This window comes from Hipposideros armiger, unplaced genomic scaffold, assembly GCF_001890085.2.
Source record: "Hipposideros armiger isolate ML-2016 unplaced genomic scaffold, ASM189008v1 scaffold_229, whole genome shotgun sequence".
Classification (NCBI taxonomy): Eukaryota; Metazoa; Chordata; class Mammalia; order Chiroptera; family Hipposideridae; genus Hipposideros; species Hipposideros armiger.
This window is the reverse complement of record NW_017731579.1, coordinates 479,335-493,050: the sequence shown is the minus strand read 5'-3', so window position 1 is coordinate 493,050 and position 13,716 is coordinate 479,335.

Genomic DNA, 13,716 nt, shown 5'->3' with positions numbered 1-13,716 from the left:
CGATAATCACTCACACACACACACACACACACACACGTTTTTGCTGCTATTGTTTGCTGAAACACAAGAAAATAAGTCACAGATATCTTTACTTTTCCCAATAAATATTTCACGTTTTTAAAAAATATATAACTATAATACCAATCTCTGGTATGGGGCAAATAGACAAATGGAACAGAATAAAGAGCCCAGAAATAAATCCACATCTGTATCGTCAACTGATCTTAAACAAGGGTGCCAAGAATTCTCAATGGGGAAAGAACGGTCTCTTTAACAAAGGCAAAAGAATGAAATTAGACCCTTATTTTATAGCATTCTCAAAAGTCAACTCAGAATAAAGACTTAAAAGTAAAACCTAAAACCGTAAAACTCCTGGAAGAAAACAGAGGAAAATCTTCTTGAGATTGGTGTCAGCAATGATTTCATGGATATGACACCAAAACCATAGGATTATGCTAAACTAAAAAGCTTCTGCACAGGAAAGGAAACAATCAACAGGATGAAAATGAAAGGGAGAAAATATCTGCAAACCATATACCTGATAAGGGGTTAATTTCCAAAATATATAAGGCACCGCTACAACTCAATAGCCAAAATAGCCTGATACAACATGGGCTAAGTACTTGAGCAGACATTTTTTCTAGTGAAGACTTACAAATGGCCAACAGGTACATGAAAAGATGCTCAACATCCCTAAACATCAGGAAAATGAAAATCAAAACCACAGTGAGATGTCATTTCACATCTCTTACGGTGGCTATTGTCAAAAAACAAAAGAAAACAAGTGGTGTCAAGGTTGTGGAGAAATTGGAAATCCTGTACACTGTTGGTGGGAATACAAAATAGAGCTGCTATGTTAAACAATATGGAGGTTTCTCAAAAATTAAAACTAGATCTACGGTATAATTTAGCAATTCCACTTCTAGGTATTTATCCAATAAATTGAAATAAAAATCTCAAAGAGATTTTAGCACTCCTATGCTCAGTAACTAGTCATAAAAACCAAAATGTGGAAACAGCCTGTCTATCAGCAGATAAAATAAAATAAAATCTAGTATTCATTCATTGGACTATTATTCAGTCAGAAAAAAATAAGAAATCCTGCAATAGATCACAACATGGGTGAACGTGGAGAACATTATGTTCAGTGAAAGAAGCCAGTCACAGAAGGACAAATACTACAGGATTCCACTTACACAAGGAATTGAAATAATCAAACTCAATGAAGCAAAGAATACAATTGTCATTGCCAGAAGTTGGGGGGGGGGGGAGAGGGGATATTGCTAATCAATGGGAATATAATTTCAGTTATGAAAGGAAAATTGTAGAGAACTGTAGAACATTGTGCCTTCAGATAACAAATACCGTATTGTATGCGTAAAAACCTGTTAAGAGGGTAAATCTCATGTTAAGCGTTCTTAACAAACTAAACAATTTTTAAACTATAACACCATTATCACACCTAAGAAATTTCACAATACTCTAATATTATTTACTATTCAATCCATATTTAAATTGCTTCAATCTTCCTCAAAATACCTCTTGTGGCTATTTTTTTTTCCAGGATCCAGTGACTAATCATGGATTGCACTTTATTATCATGTCTTTTTAATGTCCTTTAACTCAGAAGAGTCCTCTGATATTTGTCTTTTACGACATTGAGGTTAAAGATTCCATACCAGTTTTCTTATCAAAAAATGTTGCATGATCCCAATGTCTGATTGATTGTTCTCATAATTAGATTCCGTTTAAACTTTTCTTATCAATACTATATAGATGATATTATTTTACTTCCTATTGCATCATATTGGCAAGCACCTAATGTCAGTTTGATTCAGTTACAGTGGTGCCTATCTAGAGCAAAATGTCATTTCTTCTGAAATATTATTTTTTCTCCAAGTATACATACATCAGCAACTGCAGGCCTTTTTGAAACTGAGACTCTCTCAACTTGTCTTATAAACAGAATTCTTCCCATGAATATGACGTGGTTTTTTTTTGGTATTCTTGGTTCAGAATTATTTCCCACACTAATTTGTGATAACATATATGGTCTGAGAAAATTCACAGTACCACCAACCTGTGAGCACTCCTAATTGACCCTAATAAGAAGGTGTTAGCTTTATTCCTCAGAGAACAAAGTTCTGCTTCAGAGAACTACGGTTTACTATCGATTTTATCTGCAAATGACTTGATCTCAATCACCCCATTTTGAGTTTAACTGCATTTGGTAGTTCTCTCTCATATATTTTGATTCAGGGTTAACGATCTCTACTAATTTTTTTTTTAAACTTGTACCTATTCTCTTTAATTTTTCAGGGGATTTCGAAAAGGAGAGAACAGAAACAATTCTAATTTACCAGAAATGACTGGGAATCTGGCTCCTCTGTAACTGACATTCTCTTTGCCTTAGAGACCCTAAATAGGGTCTAATATTTAGACCCTATTTAATAGTACCCTCAGGTATTCCTTACATGTTAGCATGGACCATCCTAGATCCTCGCTGGCTGGCTGCCGGAGAGCAAAACTTGTTCCTAGAGCCTTTTGTTGTTATCTGATACCCTACATAGTGATAAGCGTAGCTTACATCCATTTAGTGTATATGGTATTCCAGAAACTGTCCTAAACACCATACATATATCATTTAATCCTGATACCACCACATGCTATTTTAATTATCATCATCACTTATACATGAGCAACTCATGACACAGAGAGGTTCTGTGATAGACCAATTTCAAAGCTGAGAATTCATATCAAGACTTTCTATCTGTGGAGCATCTTCTCTTAATCTCTATGTTCTCGTGTCTACTGATAATGCATCCAAGCTCTGCTGGGACTTGAATAAGCAACTCTCCTTAAATCAATGCAGGATTAACAGCTGTATCAGTCTCTCTTTACATCTATATAAAAGAGCTGATCTCAACTTCTCTCTACTGGTTGTTGCCAACAGAAGCAAAACCACTAACCACTGCCTCTAAATGCAGTGATTTTTTTATTTAAGGGTTAACAACAATCATAAAAAAATAGCAGTATACCAGAAATACTGTTTATGATCTAAGCTGCTAGTTAGAACCTGTTCACAGTTGGACATTTGACTGTATTGGCCAATTCAAGCAATTATTTTTCTATGACTGCTACAGAAGTATCTTGTCATTGCATCTGACTTCTGGAATTCTGAACCCTAGAGTGCAAGCAAAAAAGGAAGTACAGTAAAATCTTGGATTGCGAGTAACTTGGTTTGCAAGTGTTCCACAAGACAAGCAAACACTTCTAATACATTTTAATGTGGTTATTGAGAGATGTCTTGCAATACGAATAGTTTGTTTCCGGAATGAATTATGCTCACAAACTAAGGCAATACTGTATCAGTCTTATGCTTTCAAGGAAATCCAGAATTTAGCTGTCAGTCCTGGAATTACCAGAGAACACTTGATTCTTTACTGCTCCTTCTCCTTCTTCTGTTTTTCTCCTTTAACTGGGAAAAGTATTAATTAAAAAAAATGTTCTGGTGAACTGAGAACTGTAATTCAAAATTGTCACTGTTCCTCACATATTTGCTGATCTAGCAAGGTGTTGCACTGACTCAACTAATCACTGATAAATGTGTGTGTGTGTGTGTGTGTGTGTGTGTGTGTATGTATGACATTTGTTAAAGATGGTAAGGCAGACTTTATTCAGGATCACCACGACAGGTATAGGGACACCATCAGTGGGATTTTGCAGTGGGGGAGAGAGATAGGGCTCAACTCCAAACACAGCATGGGCAAGTGGGGATTGTAACTAAGGAGCAGGGTAGGGATCAATGGATGGAACTTATTAAGAGGTAACATTAGAAGTAAGGGGATATTTTGGCTAACCTGCCCTAAAAGAATTCTTGCTGAAGAGTTGTCAGAGTGAACAGACATGACCTGGGAGATGGTGGAGGATGAGGAATTGGATCAAATATCAAGAGTGATCAGATATTGACAGTGGAGGGTTCTTGTTAAACTGACTTACTAAACTGTACAAGGAAGAGCACAGAGGAGTCTAGGAGAAGGTTCAGGAGTCTGAGTGAAGTCTGGACTTTCCATTGTTAATGATGTCTGGAATTAGCTTTCTACAATTTTGACAATGGAAACAAGTAAAAGAGCATCAATGAAGCAATCTTGTTTTAGGTGCAAATAAGCAAAGAAGGTGCTGCAAACAAAATTATATAATAGGCATTTTTAATCTAAATCAAAGTCCTTAAAAGAACAGACTATAATATTGTTTTAGAAGACAAAGAAATATTATTGGCTTTTTATATAAATTAAGAATTTACTGGGCCGGCCGAGTGGCGCGATGGTTAAGAACTCGCTTGGGATGCCAGAGGGCCTCGGTTCGGATCCCACATATGAGGGCCAGTGACACTGCCCTCCACAGCTAAGATGCTGAACAACAGCTCAACCTGGAGCTGGGCTGCTGTGAGTCGCCGGCGACGGCGTGGGCTGCAGTCCCTGTGGCAGTGGATTGCCATGGGCTACCGTGTGTGGCCAGCAGCCAGCGTGAGCGGCCAGCAGCCGCAGTGAGCGGCCATCCAGAAGCCGGCGACTGATCTGCCTCGCCAGAGAAGAGCGCAATGATGGTGCCAACTTGGGCCAGTGAAGCAACATCCTCCACAACTAGATTGAAGAACAAAAAACGACAGCAACTTGTCTGTTCCCCTTTCCCCAATTCCCCAGCACTGTTCCCATCCCCCCAATTCCCCAATAAAAAAAAATTTAAAAAAATCTTAAAAAAAAAAAAAGAATTTACTTTACCCACATCAGATTATTGCTCAATTAAGCTCTATGTTTCACAATACAGTTGACCCCTGACCTTGGGTTTGAACTGCACAGGTCCACTTATACACAGATTTTTTCAATAAATATGTACAGTACTATAAATGTACTTACTCTTCCTTATGATTTTCTTAATAACATTTTATTTTCTCTAGCTTACTTTATTGTAAGAATACAGTATAGAATACATATAAAATACAAAATACGTATTGATCTAATGTTTTGGTCAGGCTTCTGGTCAACAGCAGACTCTTAGCAGTTAAGTTTTAGAGAAGTCAAAGGTTATACATGGATTTTCAACTGTACAGGGAGTCAGTTCCCCTAACCCCCACATTATTCAAGGGTCAACTGTACTGTGAAGAGAAATTTAAGCACCTGTCAAATAATACAAAGTTTAAGTAATATACCTTGCATTTAAATAATTTGATATAGGTAAAGTATTTGTGTTTTTGGTTTTTTTTTTTTTAAGTCATGTTTGAGGATTGCCAGAGATGGGTTGAGGAGAAAAAATGCATGATTGAAGTAATATAAATGTGACAGATGAATAGTGAAGTAATTTAATTGAGCAGCTCAGAGAATATGAAAGCTTTTAAGGTGGACTGTTTATAATTTAGACAACTTAAACATGAATGAAGTTGACAAGCAAGATCTTTTACTGGTATCTTCTCTGAAGCTAAGAATAAAACACTTTGCAGAAGCAAGTACTGATTGACCTCACTACCTAAAATATGATAATGCAGTATATTATTTGAAAAGCTGAAATGAATCAGAAGGAGCTGTTTACTTTGTGAAAAAGTACATTAAAAATGTGTTCTTCAACACTTTTTACCAATAAAGTAAAATACCTTTTTGTCATCTCATTACATCTCCCACTGACTTGACATTTTAGCAGCTTAAAATGCAATTGGCACTAAATAGTAAGCATTTATCAAAAAAAATTTAGATCAAATGTTTATATTCCATATTATAAAGAAAAAATGTTAATAGCACTAAACCAGTGATCTCAATTACCAAAGGAAATACAGGACCGTTGAACATGAAATGTTTACCAATGTTTACATTTCATCCAGAATCATTTCCTCTACCTTCTTTACGACAAGCTCTCCTTTTAACTATGAATAGTTGATCATCATCTTCTCTTTGAAACATTTTCTTCGTATGGCTATCAGACCATTCAATTTCTCTCCCGTTTATCCACCTACATCAATGTCTTCTCCTCAGTCTCCTTTGACAGTTTCTCATTATTTCCTTAACATTGCAATTCCCCAGGGCTCTGCCTCTTGACTTCTATTTTATATTTAAAACCACTTACTTGATGAGCTCAGTCAGTCACATGTCTTTATCTATATACTATCTTTATGTATATTGTAGCATATTTCAAATTTATATCTGTAGTCAGAACTCTCCTCTGAGTTCTAAGCAGATTAATCTGTCCAATTACCTACTAGATATTTCCAACCTTATCCAATTTCCTACTTAACAGAAACTCAATGTGCCCTGAACTGAACTACTGTACTTTTCCATCCTTAAACATGCTTTTTCCACAATGTCCCCTTTCTCAGTTAATAAAAACTCCATCTCCAAGTAAAAACCTTAGCAACATGCTCAACTCCAATTCTTCTCTTACAGATTACATGTGCTATTTCAGCACTTCCTTTTGCCTCTGTTTTGGAAAAATAAAACATCCAGTTGCTTCTTACCATGTCCACTGTTTTTTACCTGGTGCACACCACCATTTCTAACCTGTATTAATGAATTAGAAGAATTCAATTTTTCAATCTATTCTCAGCACATCAGCCAAAGTAATCTTGTCAACACATAAATCATATCAGTTCTTAAAATACTCCAACAGTTTCCTCTGGCACTTAGGATAAAAGTCAAAATCCTTTCAAACATTCACCTCCCTGATCTCTTCACGTTACTTATTTTTCAAAAGCCAGCTCCTTTTTGTTCATCAAATATATAAATGGTTTTTTATGGAAAAACAATAGTGAATGAATTTCATAAGGATTAGATAAAATGATGCATATCTAAATATATGGCACAATTCCTGGCAGGTAGTGGATCATCAATTGTTTTGTTGTTGTTGACCTTTTTTCTTTATATTTAAAAGAAACATATTTTTGTCATGGAAGTGCATATTTATTTTAAGAATATATATATCTCATATCCTTGAATCTGCCTTCCTAAGTGACTCTAGAGTGACTCTACACAATATTGATTAAATTTTTCAAAGTCTATGCTTTTAATGGTAGACTTTTTTACCTAAGTTAGTTTCAAGCAAGAAAATACTTCTTATGATTTATAGAATAAGAACTTAAAATTGTTAGGCTCTTCTGTCTGTCTATTTTGGCCTCTTTCAATGACCCTATTAAAAACTAGTAGAAAGATTATTATAGAATTTGTGATTTCTACTAACCACCATTTTTTACCCATCTGTTAATATTAAGAGACAGTTATTCATTGATTTTTGACTATACAAAGTCCATTACCTGACCATCTTTTGACCCTTAAAGAGGTTTTCTCCAAAGATGAATACTAGGTGCCCATTTTGATTATCTCAGCATATAACAAATTACTACCTCTGTAAACTTTCAGTCATTGACAATGCCCTTTACAGGAATTTTACAAGAGTATTTGGGCAAGAGTTTTACAAACAAACAAACAAAAAAACATTGAGAGGTTTCAGGTTAAACTTCATCAACTATTTGATTATTGGTTCATTGGTATTATAATAGCAGTAGTAGATAAGTACTTCCTTAAACAGAATAATTCTCAATTGTACCTCAGAAGGCCTTGTTAGAAAATGTTTTACTACCCACAGCATTTGAAAAGCATATTACTAAAATTATTTTTATCCTTTGAATAATACATCCATGACCACAAAGAAAAAAAAGTAGTATATTTTTTTACTATATAGATTCTGAGAAAATACAAATGCAGCCACTATATATTCTGAATTAGTCACATGTCAATGATAACTTTAAGTAATAGTGATGCAACACTAGTTTCATAGAAAAAACATTAAGGTCCATTTCCAAAATAAAATTTATAAGCAAAAGAGAGATGAATCTTTACTTTAAATAAATGGTGATTTTTTTTAACCTTTTTTTGCACCCCAGTATCAAAGACAGGATAAATCATAATCTATTTCTCCTGTAACCTTTGAAACTCTCATGGCTTTTCCAAGTTTGGAGACTTTTAACAAGGCAATATTGAGTTATTTTGTATTTCCCCTAATTTCTCTTGGAATATATAGATGTGTTATTTGTACTACTGTTATATGGATGTTGTTATTTGTACTGCTTCTATTTCTTTGGGACAAAAAAGATCATTTACTTGAAGATTAGGGGAAAACTAAATCTGACCAAATTTCTCCTTTTCTTCAAATTGAAGTATTCCATAGAAGGAGGTAAGGAAGAATGTAGTCTACTATTTGTTATGTATTTAAATGTTTATTTGTCCACTCCTTAATTAACTTATCCATTTATTCAGCTAAGCTTTTAAGGAGCCACTAGATGATACAGACTCGAGGGTAAATTATATTGTTCTTGTCTTTAACCCTGCTGCAGGCTAATGGGTTAAGTGTCTCTATTGCTATTGCTCCTTCGACTGCTACTACTACAAAGTATTCCTTGCATAACACTTAGTATGTTCCAGACACGGTTTCAAATTTTTTACGTGTAGAATTCTATATGTCATATCTTATATGTTTTTTGTTTCCAGTGTAAAGAAATTTCAATCCATTGATGAAGTAGAAAAACTTACATAAAAATGCCCTATTTAGGAATCATTTGGGAAGAGGAAAGACCTGAAAAACAAAAATATTAGTATTTTACAACAATCTATTTCTCACCTAAACAAAGATGCTAAAAAACAAAACAAAACAAAAAACTACTTAATTCCAGGGGAAATAATGCAAGGAAGACAGCAGAAATTATTTTGTTTTTCCTATTTATTTATCCTCAGCAAAGTTAAGCTGTATCCCCTTCACTCTTCATCAGCTAACAATTATCTAATTATCTTAATTGTGTCTTGATTCATGTAAATCTTTTGAGATTGCTATCATTATCTCAGAAATTACAAATGAAGAAAATAAAGTTTTTAGAGGTTGTGTGTCTCATTTAATGTTACTGAGCTAGAAAGCAGTTGAATGAGAACATAATTTAGAAAGTCTAGCTCAAGATTCTGTGGGCTTAACATTACACTATCTTGCCCTCATATCATCAGATTCATTAATTTTACTTACAGGGACTTAGAGCAGAAAATTCAGAGGAGCAAGTTTATCCACTCTGAATGACCAGAATAAGTAATTGAATCTACTTGAGAGTATTAGAGACATGCAATCACATCAACAATGAAAAAGCTATGGCCCTATATAGTATCTACTAAATTATGAAAGAGAAGAAAAGGTGAGGCAGCATAGTACAGTTGACCCTTGAACAATGTAGGGGTTGGGGCAAGGTGCACCCATCACAAAGTTGAAAATCTGCATGTAACTTAAGTAGGCCCTCTGCAAACCCCAATTCCCAACTACGGATCAAAAATATTACAGTTAAGATATTGGACTGTCGAAAGAGTCATGACATATTTTTTCTATGTTTTTCATTGCAAAAATGCATCATAACTTTTCCGACAACCCAATATTAATACATAGATAGTGGCATTTGGAACTAGACAACATGGGTTTTGAATTCTCTCTCTGCTACTTACAAGCTGTGTGACCTTAGTCAAATCATTTGACCTCACTGTGCATCAGTTTCTTCATCTTTAAAAGTGACAATAATAGTAACTACCTCAAGATATGGTTGTTAATACTAAATAAATTAATATATGTAAGACATATAACAGTGCCTGGTGTGTAGCACTAGCTGAGTTATAATTGTTGACATTATTATTGCTCAACACACATTATTACTCAAAATACAAACAGCTTAGAGATTCGCTTTATAAAATGGAAAAACCAGATAGGCCTCATTATACTTAAAATTTTGTGATTTTATTTACTATAATAGATTGCTTGAGTTGTGGTCATTAAGTTACATTGTGTCTTTATAAGAAATCCCAGGAATATTCTATTTGGTCACAGTAACAAAAATTGTGCTTCTCATTAGCATCCTTACCTGTTGCAAAAATGTTATAAATGATATTGTTATTGATAAACATATGATGACAGTGGGTGTTTACTTTTTCGTATCAATTGCTAGGAAACTCAGAGTCAGAGCTTTTAGTCATTTTGCAGAAATCATTTTTTTTTAAGTTAACACTTAACCTGCCACAATATTTCATTTCTTATATTTATTTCTCTGATCAGTAACTCTTTTTCATTTTAAATCGCATTGTGCTGCTGTTTCCAAGTTTTGCTGATAATATACAAATTTTATGTACTACGAAAAAGCATTAGCTAACAGGTGTAGATTACTTCCTCTGAAACAGACACTGAGATAAATGCTATATGTAAATTAACGTATTTAGACATGTCAATTAATCATAATCTTTGAAGTAGATTCTATTATTATTAGGATAAAACAAGGGCATTGCTCTTTGGGGAGTCTAAAACTGTCACCCTTTATGTAGATTCTTTGGTATTTAGAAAACCAGTTTGCCTGTAAATAAATTTTGTAATTCTTCCTTTCCAATCTGTACTTCTTTTACTTCATTTTTTTAACATCACATTGCTTAAGACCTTCAATACAATGTTGAATAAAAGTAGTTAGAGTGAAAATCCATACCTCATTCTCGATGTCAAGAAGACATTCAGTCTTTCACTACTGAATATGATATTATTTTGGGGGTTTACATAGATATCCTTTATCAGGCTGAGAGCTTTTATTACAAAGGTTTAATTTTGCCAAATGTTTTTTTATGTTTCTACCAAAGAAATACAGTTTTTCTTCTTTAGTCTATGCTACAGTTAATTACAGTGAGTTTTGAATGTTGAACCAATATTGTCTCACCAGGATAATCTCCATTTGTTCATGATGTATTAACCTTTTAATGTATTACTGGATTTGATATGCTTTTTGTTAATGACTTCTGTGTCTAGATTCATAGAAGATTTTATTTTTACATAGTCTTTTTTCTTGTAATGTCTTCATTTGGTTTTGGTTTCAGAATAACACTAGTCTCATAGAATACATTGTGCAGTATTCTTTCCTTGTCAGTTTTCTATAAGTATTTTTATGTAGAGTAGGTATTAATTATTTCTTGAATATTTGGTATAATCATTCATGAAGCTATCTAGGAGTAAAGTTCATTTTTGGCAATTTTTCTTTTGACTTTTCTTTTTTTTAATCTTGTTTTGTTTGCTATGAAATAATGTCTTCAAAAATTCCTAAATGAGCTCATAAATCAACATATATAGCTATGGAACAAAATATGGTTATTTACAGGTAATGAATCTATGGGGAAATTACCTATTATCAAATACATTTTCTCATATGTGTTATTCATATAAAACAATAAGGGAGACTCCTCACTCATCTCATGTGCTCCCCCAAGGATTAGGATCTATCCCTATTATAGTATTTATCCCACTTTATAATAATTAGTAATGTATTAGACAATTTATTGTAAAAAGACAAAAACTCCTTTAAGAAAAGAGTAGTTAGATTGACCCTTGTTTACCCAAAGCAAGAATATAACAAAATGTTCAGTAAGAATTTGTACAATTAATGTAAAAGATGCATGTTTTAGAGAGAAGTCTTGTAGATTGAGAGTAAATGCTACTAAATAGATAACCTGCTCCAGTTGGAATATGAGAACTATCAAACACTTCTACTTTAGTAGATGAAAAGATCAGGTTAAGCAACATGACGGAGCTTCACACTGGAGAGATATGTGTCTAGTCAAGTACAATAACAAAAAATTGAAATATTTTCAAAGAACAATCTTGTGCTCAGTTCACTGTGCCACACATATATGAATTCTGCATATGGTGCTTCTAGAAAATGCACCCTTAAAATTACATAGAATTTTCAAGCAGTAAATTGAAGGTTCCCACACTTGTTCACAGCATAACTTTTATATATAAATGTAACTTGGTACATATTATATAATACAACATTTTGTTGTTTTTTTTTCTAATATAAAACAATTGGTGAGAAAAGTGGGTAGGGCTTTATACTATAGAATTCCTCAGGTTAATATATACCCATATGATAAGATTTACAAGTCTTATCATATGGAAAGAGAAAATTAAAAATCTTGAAAATGTAATTAGCAGTTGTATTCAAAAGCAGAAGTATTATTCCTTGAAATATAGGAATACCCATGTTGTTATAATTAATAATCTGCAACCATTCTTACCATCTTATTTAACTATCTTTTCCTTTAAATCAACTTAATCTTATTTTCTCCTCTTTCTTAATTAATACCCAACCCCTACTGGGACATAAATAACCCCAAAATACTCTGCTTGTGAAACTCCCAAATTATTAAATGTAATTTTAATTATGATTAACTAGCATGGGGAAAATATTCCTTGCAAAGGGAATATAATAATCCAATTACATTAAAAGAATCTATTTGACTCAGGCATTTACCTATCACCCTGCATTTTATTTCTAAAGCTTAGTTACCCAGCAAAATATTTCTCAGGACTTTTAGCAATTTTCTGTGAACATGAGAGAAGAAACTCCAAATACCATGTCTCCAATCCACTGCTGATTCTCTATCTTCAGGTGAGTTTTAATCATTCACAAGTAAAATAATTGTGCATTTATTGTAAATGTATATAAAGAACTATGGACACAATAAATGTTATATTTAAAGGTGAGGGGAAAAAATGATCTCTCGGACATTTTCAAAGAAACTATATGAGAACTTACACAACGACTAGGGCTCTACGTTTGATGCAGATAGAAAATAGGTAGATCATTGAGAAAAAAAGATTGAAGAGAAATCTTTGATAAGAGCTCTTGCAATCTGTGAGCACTACAGAGAGGTGAGGCCTGCTGCCTCCTTACCTCAAACTCAGAAATGTGGTTGAAGTGATTTCCCTGTAACTCTGCAAAGGAAGACAAAGGCTAGCAAAAGTTAATGTGGGCTCTAACAGCCTGAGCAAGATGCCTGCATTTCTGGTATTCACAAGACAAGGCTTATGTCAATATTTCCTATATTCCAGATTCAGCCACGCAAGAGAAAAGCAGTGGATGTATAGATCAGAGGTTCTCACAACCCGCTCCTCAGGTTCAATTAATTTGCAGAACCACTCAGAACTCAGAGAAACATCTTACTTACTAGATTACCAGTTTATTATAAAAAATCAGAAACAGGTGGAAGAGATATATAGGGAAAAGTACATGGGAAGGGACACAGCGCTTCTATGCTCTCTGGGAATGCCATTTCCCCTGCATCTCCACATGTTCACCAACCCAGAAGCTCTCTGAATCCCTTTCTTTTGGCTTTTTTATGAAGCTGTCATTACGTAGACATGCTTGATGAAATCATTGGCCACTGGCAACTGATTCAAACCAGCCCTTTTCCCCTCCCCAGAGGGCAGACGGTAAGACAGAATGTCCCAACCCTTCAATCACATGATTGGTTCCCCTGGCAACCAGCCCCCACCTTTAGAATACTCAGGTGCTTTTCGAAAGTTACCATATTTTACATAAATTCAGCTGTAGGCGAAAGGGGTTTGTTATGAATAATATAATGTCAAGATACTTTTATCACTCTTAACACTTATGAAATTCCAATGGTTTTAGAAGGTCTGTGCCAGAAATAAGGACAAAGACCAAATATATATTTCTTATTATAAATCACATTATCACCAATTATCCGTTAAAGGGTAGAAGAGTTCCAGCAGAAAGAAACCGGGTGATGCAAGATTCCTAAAGACTGGAGTAAAAATGCATCTACCTAGGTCAAAGATATTGAAGAACAAAGGGGTCGAAAAAGGAAACTTTGTCCC